Source organism: Protopterus annectens, chromosome 11.part0, assembly GCF_019279795.1.
Source record: "Protopterus annectens isolate FY-2018-M chromosome 11.part0, PAN1.0, whole genome shotgun sequence".
In the NCBI taxonomy this organism is placed as follows: Eukaryota; Metazoa; Chordata; order Ceratodontiformes; family Protopteridae; genus Protopterus; species Protopterus annectens.
The window spans coordinates 1,071,039,375-1,071,046,962 of NC_056745.1; the positions used below are offsets into that span (position 1 = coordinate 1,071,039,375).

The 7,588-nt window shown below is 35.9% G+C and overlaps 1 protein-coding gene across 11 annotated transcripts in view; it reads left to right on the forward strand.

Annotated features, from left to right (window-relative positions):
• The window catches only part of MGAT4C (MGAT4 family member C), a 3,121,932-nt gene that overhangs the window by 740,019 nt on the left and 2,374,325 nt on the right, over nt 1-7,588 (forward strand). The gene's annotated exons all lie outside the window — the stretch shown is intronic.

Below are 7,588 nucleotides of genomic sequence, written 5' to 3' on the forward strand. Positions count from 1 at the left end.
GATTTAACAGCTATCTGGTCTTTATAATTACCATTTAGGAAGTCTGGTCAGTTAAGAGAGCATTTTGAAAGAAGCTGAGAGGTTTGTAGCACAGGTATATGTTTAGGGGTAACTTACAGTGTCTAATTAGGGAGACTATATCCTTGAGATGCCTAGCACAAGCAATTGTAGGAAATCAGATTCCAGTATTACAGAAATATTTTTTCTTATGTACTAAGTTTAATACAATGCACACAATTATATTTGCGTTCTAAAAATGTACAGTGGAGACATATATTGGAAGTAATTTCCAAATAATCTGAAACACAGAACTTGGACCCTCCATTTCCCTACTAGCCAAACCAAAATAAACTTTGCAGCATTATTCTACAAAATATCACTCATTGCCATAATTTGGATTCCCCTCTCAGTTTTTACCACTCATTAATATCAGTGTTAAAGATGGCAATCCCTATTATCACCTGCCTGGAGCGTATCATCTCCTTCTTAATTCCTTTCTTACTTTCATTGTTACCAACTGTTCATAACCCCTCTTTTATTTTCAATGCTGTATTAAGGTTTTCAACTCCATCCTCATTCTTCCCCCTCACCTTTAGTTTCTCCACAAAAATACCAACTGTTTCTATAATTGCTAAATATTTTTATTTCCCCAAATTTTCTTCCCATCCATATCTTACTCATCCACCTCCTGCATACACTTTCTATTCAATATTCTGCTACTTCTTGCTCCTATACAACCACTATTAGTTTCCGTAATAACCCCTGCCCCAACTGGAGTTCTACATTCTCATTTCAGGTCTACAGATCATCACCCCTTTTTACCTAAAGCACACATAACTCTCTACTCTCCACAACTGTCTTGTGATAAATCCTCTCTTAGACCCTAGCCTTATTCCATTGCTTTCTAACTACATCACTTTCTTACAACTTATATATCTGGTCAACCTTCTCAACTCAATATCTCCAGTACTTGGTTACTGAACTCCATCCTTCCTTCTTAATCTGTGCTTGTGTTTTATACCCCCTCTGAATCATTCTCCAGTAAACATCACTCATCAGGCAGACACTGTTTAGCACCTGAATCATCTCTCACTGTCCACTTTGCGTATCCTCATCTCCCCATGCAATGCCACTCTCAAGTTTATTAACCTCCATCTAACATAAACTACTCTTTTTTTCAGATAGTCTCTAAATTGTTCCTTATCCTTTTCTGGGAACACTTATTCCACCATTTGAAATCCCAGTGCTTCCCATTCATTCAACAACTTTTCAGACTCCTCCAGAACCAAGCCTTTTCACAGACTCATTAATCTTCACTGCCCTAATGGTCACACAGCCATCCTTTCTCCTCCTTATCTCCTGACCATATGATCCATTCTCACTCTTATCTTCTTAAATATGTTGCTATTCACTTCTTTCATTCCTCCTTTCCTCACAGTATACCTATTCTAATTCACCATTTATATGTTCACTCTTCCACTGAACTATATTAAAAGTCATTGAATAACTTATGACATTTATTATCTCTTATCCTCCATTCTGCATTCATTTGACATAATCACATTCCCTATTCACTGTATTTCCCTTTTCAAGCGTATCTGTCACATATTTTTGGATCTTTCTCACAACCTTATCCTGCAGGTGAAAGGCATTATACCTTCCTATGAAAAGCACTCATGGGAGGATAATACAATTCATTATCTCCACTGGACTTTTCAACATCCATATCGTCTCTCTTCACTTATCATCCTTAAGATTTCCATCTTAGAAGATCTCCTGTTTTTTCCTGATAGTCTCCATCATTGTTTTATACAACCTCAACACTAAACATTTTTCACCTTCTTTTGCCCAAATTAATGCTGTCTCTCATCTTCTCCTTTCTCCTGCTTTAAATCACATCAGTTTCTTAGGATGGAATAGAAGTCCTGAATAATTTCCATACTGTTCAAATTCCACAACTCTGGTAGTTGCTTCATAATATCACCCAGCTTAATCATGCAGTCATCCACAAACAGATATATTCATCTTCCCTTTGTACCCCCAAACTACATTTCATATATGCTGAGCTAAGCATTGACTAATAATCAGAAATCAGGCAAGAAATTATAGACATCTCTATCTTGTATCCTAACTAAAATAACCACATTCACAAATATTATAGTCCATGGTATCTTACATAAAGCTTATAGTGCACCCACTTATCTCACTTCCCCAAGCACTTATAACAAACATCCAACACATGAATCTACAGCTTACAAAGTCAAACACCTTCTAAACATCCATTAATGGTCTTCCTGCACTTCTCACTTTTTATCTTCTGCCCTCCCCATGAAATACATGAATGCATTTCAAATGTTCACTGAAGTCCAAATCTTCACAAAATTTACCTCTTCATTCCCCTTACAGTCTTATTAACAATTTTCATAAGGCTAGCTGTCAGCATCCTCACAGCAATTCTGGCATATATGTTATATAATTTGCAGTCTGTAAGAGTGAACAGTCAAAAGAGCCAGTGCTCTTTTTTCCTTATTATTTAGCCTGCCGGCTGATTTGCTTGCAAGATTGTGGTAGAGCAGGGTCTGGGAATTTGTCCTTTCTTCCCTGTTGAGTAAAATTGAGTTGGCATATATACTTTTCAGGGGATATGGACCCCTACAATTTTTTTTTTTTTTTTAATTTTGATCGATCTTTTTGTATTCACTTTTTGGAGCATTCAGTATTTGATTTTAGAATGGATACTTAATAATAGCAGTGTATAATTAGGACAATCTGCTCTATCCATCTTTTCATTTATATAGCCTTAGACTCCCTCCTTGCTTTATTACATAGCATCACTTTTAGTCTGCAAGTCTACCCTGTTATAAAAAGCTATTGGATACCCTTCAGGTCCATCTGTATTGCCAGCCTTCAGATGCCTAATAGTGTTCAGCATCTTCCCGATCCTCCTTTTCCCATGCAGCATCTACTTGCTTTTCCTTCCTATCTTTTACTACTGCCAATATACACACCTCTTGAAGTATGCAATGTCTTATAAAAAGAAGTAAATACTTTTCTTATCTTTCCTCTGTCTCAAACCATCTCTCCCTCCCCACTCCTTACCCTCCCTAAGCTTTCTTCCTCTTATCCTTAATCTTTCACAACAGCAGTTAACTTTCCCTCTTCCAACAACTAACCATGTGTCTCCCTACCTAGCCAATTAACTGACTGTCTTAGATTGTTCCACATCTTTCAGTCTCTTCTCAATCTCACTTAATTTTCTCTCGTCTCCCTCTGACCTCCTTAACCCCTCCTACCTCTTACTAGATTTCTTCTAGCCTACCTTTAAACTTTTTTGCATCCATCCTCTGCTTTCTTCTCTCAGTTCTCTTCTGCTTCATTAGCCTAATTCTCTTATTCTACTTTTACTACATCACTTTCTAGCTCCCATTCATTAACTTGTAATATCCACTGAGAGCAGAGCTAGCCACAAATGGAGTAGAAGCAATTCTGTGCAGCTTCATGGGAACAGATATTAAATTTCCTAAAAACTTTCCAAGCAAGTTCACCTCTGTTCATTAGTGCATTGGAAGTCTTTTTTTTTCTCCTGTTCAGTTGTGTGCTACTGGGTTTAGAGAAGCACCACCCTAAGGGGATTTTTACACTTAGACACTGGCGATCTTAATTCTCTTGCTCTTGTTTTGTATTACTAAATCCTTTTTTGTTTTTGATGTAAATAGTTCTTCCACGTAATTTTTCAAACTTGTTATTGCATGTATAATTGCTATTGGAGGAAGTATTTCTGGGATTCCTATTACTTAGTCGGACTTTTACAAGTTCGAACCACATGTGGTCGATACTATACGTTCGAATTTGTAAAAGTTCGAGCGTTTGAATGGAAATCTCTGTAAGCGGAGGTTTCCATTCACTTCAATGTGGTGCGATCTCTGAGATGGTATATTTAAGTAGCAGGGGGTGTCAGGGCATATATTTAAGTAACAGGGCGTGCTGGAAGAGCAGCCCCCCATGTGGGGGGTGCAGGGGGGCTTGCCCGCTGCTAACAAGTTATTGTTTTGTCCATTCTGTAGTTATTTTTTTTACATACTCGAAGTTCTGTAACTTCAAACACAATGTTTCGACCATTAGGTGTTCAGAATTATAAAACTTAGACCCAGTATTTTACATCCAAAATATGATTGTCTATATCTATATATATATGTATATATCTATGGCAGTCAGCACTTTTGTTAAACAGCACTTTTGTCAACATCTGCTTAGTCGACACAATTTGATTGACTAAAGAGATGATTAACACCTGTCAGCAAAAGTAGCAGATCAAATGATTCTTGGGGTTGGAGAATTTGTCCTTTCAATGAGAACTGTGTGACCTCTGAGTTAGAATACAGTATATAATTAGCTGGGGGTGTGGGGTTGTAAGGGCACTTGTCCCCCTGAAAATATCTTTTCTTAGTTTAGTTTAAATATTTTTGGATGCATCAAGACTGATGCTCATCGTATGCATAGTAGTGTGTTAATGTGAATGATGCCAGTCATTTGATGTCAACATTATTCACGTTGATAAATGTGCCATTTGATAAAAGTAAGTGAAAGTGAATCCATATATACATATATAATATATATATATATACATATATATATATATATATATATATATATATATATATATATTTATATTTATATGTGGGTTCCCTTCACATGGTCTACATTTCATAAAGTCGAAGACCATATGGTCGAGACTATATGATCGACTTTTGAAATGTCGACCATGCGGAATGGGCATATCTGTACAGTGCAGAATGGAAAAATTTCCATCTTCCACACTGTAATGCGATCTCGGACTTGTTATATTTAAGTTACGTGGGGTTCGGGGGGGGCTTGCCCCCCTGCTAGCAATGTGAAGGTAAATGATTGTTGTGTGTGTTTTTTTTTTTTTTTTACATGTTTGACATTTCAAAAGTCAATCATATGGTCTTCGACTTTATGAAATGTCGACCATGTAAATTAGTCCCATGTATATATATATATATATATATATATATACATATATGTGTATGTATATATATATATATCTACACACACACACACACACACACACACACACACATACACACACACACACACACACACACATACACATGCACACACATACATATATGAATAGATACATATAAGTGTGTGTATACGTGTGCATGTTTTAGATTTATGCATACATGTATGTATATATATATATATATATTTATATTTTATATATATATATATATATATATATATATATATATATATATATATATATATATATATATATATACATTTATATATATATATATATATATATATATATATATGTAGATACACAAACACGTGTCCAGTAGTAGCAGCCAGTTTGTTGACTGAATGCAACTCAGGTGTGTGATGAAACGAATGAAAAAAAAAGTCATACAATGCAAGGCATTGTGGTCCCCATCTATCATGCATCAAAGCAGTTCAATGATTTTGTGACATAGTTTTGCTCTGTACCCCATAGAATGCTTGATTGGCTGGTAGATCACAAAGGATTAGTCAGTCAGTAATGCCAGACAATACAGCTTCCTACTTGTTATTGCTGTATTGTTTACATCATATGTGCTATGTTGCATATTTTTAAGAAATTAAGAGATATGCACTGTCTGTGTTTCTCTGTTACTCACTCTGCAAAGCTTGGAGAATAGTTTGTTTAACATCCCTCAGAGCCACATGCTCCAGGGATCTAAACCTTGTCATCACAATGAACAAAACATGTTGGAGGGATAGGTTTCTGACCCAGAGACTCCCCAAACTCTGGAATAGACTGCCCATTCATGTCAAGCAGAGCGCCTCCTTGGCCCTCTTCAAAAGGAACCTTGATGATTGGATAGGAGATAGAAAATTCACCCAGGGGATCATGTCAGTCGCTCTGCTTGACAGGGGTCCAGGAAAGTAAATATTGTGGGAAGAAATATCCAGGGAATTGTTATGGCTAGGCTTCTATTGGCCCTGGGGCCGATAACCTAGTACCAACCTATGAACCTATAACATGACACCTTCAATCTCCTTAGTTGGGACCATAGCTAATCACTTAAGCTGTCATTGCAGTCTGTCACCCTTGTATGCTCTGAAAGGTTTTGCAAAAATATGATCATTTCTAGATTGGATTAAGTTAAGATCAGAACAGCCATTTAAATTTGGTAAACTGTCACATTTTTAGAACATTTGGTTTAAAACGAAAGAGTAGAGATCAGCTCTGTTTACTGTTAAAACAAAACAAAACAAGCAAAAAAAAAATTGGCTACTTTTTCGAAACTGAAAGCACAGTGAAAGGACCACTGTGTCCCAACATAACTTCCTGTAGTGTAATGAGAATATATCAAACCATTTTGGAGGAAAAGCCCATTTGAGGCATGAGACTATAAATAGTCAGCACAAACAGGTATATTGGCAGAGCCTTTTTCTGAAGAGTAGTGCAAACAGCCATCATAAGACGTCATCTTTCCTTCTCTGGTTTGAAGTCCTTAAGTAGAGTGCGGGAAAAATATATAAAAATATCAAATGTGTCAAAAGTATTTTTATTTTGCTACGAGTTTTGAACTTTTTTTGTTCTTTTTCTCATAAAGCCATTAGAAAACACAAAAGGCTTTCTGTCTTGTGACTGTTCCAGTACTTCCAAACCCTAGTTCCCGTACAGTTTTGTTCCAAAGCCTTTCCCTCCTGACCAGTTTAACTTCACTATTATTAAGAAAGCAATATTAAAAACCTAGTGCAAAAACTATCAAATTGTTCCCCAAATCTGTTTTATCGCAATGTTTTCCAGCTGGATTGTACAACTGATGTGATCCACTAACACCCCAATCTAGTTTCAAGTAAATGGTTCAAAAAACATTGCGGTCAGTTCTCTGCTCTTCCTTTCCCATACAGTCAAAACCAGAAGATGTAATTTTTAGTGCCCCACATTTAATGAAATCAGTTCCCCTGTGCAGAATATGTGTGGTGTTCTGCATCTAAATAATTAATGTCATCAGGGCACTGAAAGGGAATGCTGCTTTCTAACCACCTAGTATAACTTGACAGGAGTAAATCAGGTGCATTTCAACTGAACAGCATGATTGCCAAATGCAATTACCTGTCTGGATTGGGTGCTGTCCTGAAGGACAGATTTCATTGAATTTTCTTTTCACAGGTTTATGTGGGGTTACCAGAGGTCAAGCCACCCGATGTGGCAGTTTCAGTGCTGAAAGTGAAAACAAATTGGTTGGTTTTACTCATCTTGCAGCACTATAATAATACTTTTACCTTAGTGATGGAATTCACAGAATAAATAGTTTGGCTTCATAGCTGAACAGAAATTATTATATTAATTTTTTCTTTTCTTTCCTCTGTACATGTACATATATGTGCCTGTGTGTATGTGAATGTATTATGTAAAATCTGTCTATCTTCATATATATATATATATATATATATATAGATATACATTAGTGGTATTAGTGGTGTATGTATATATATATATATATATATATATATATATATATATATATATATATATATATATGTATACATATTTGTTTATATATATATA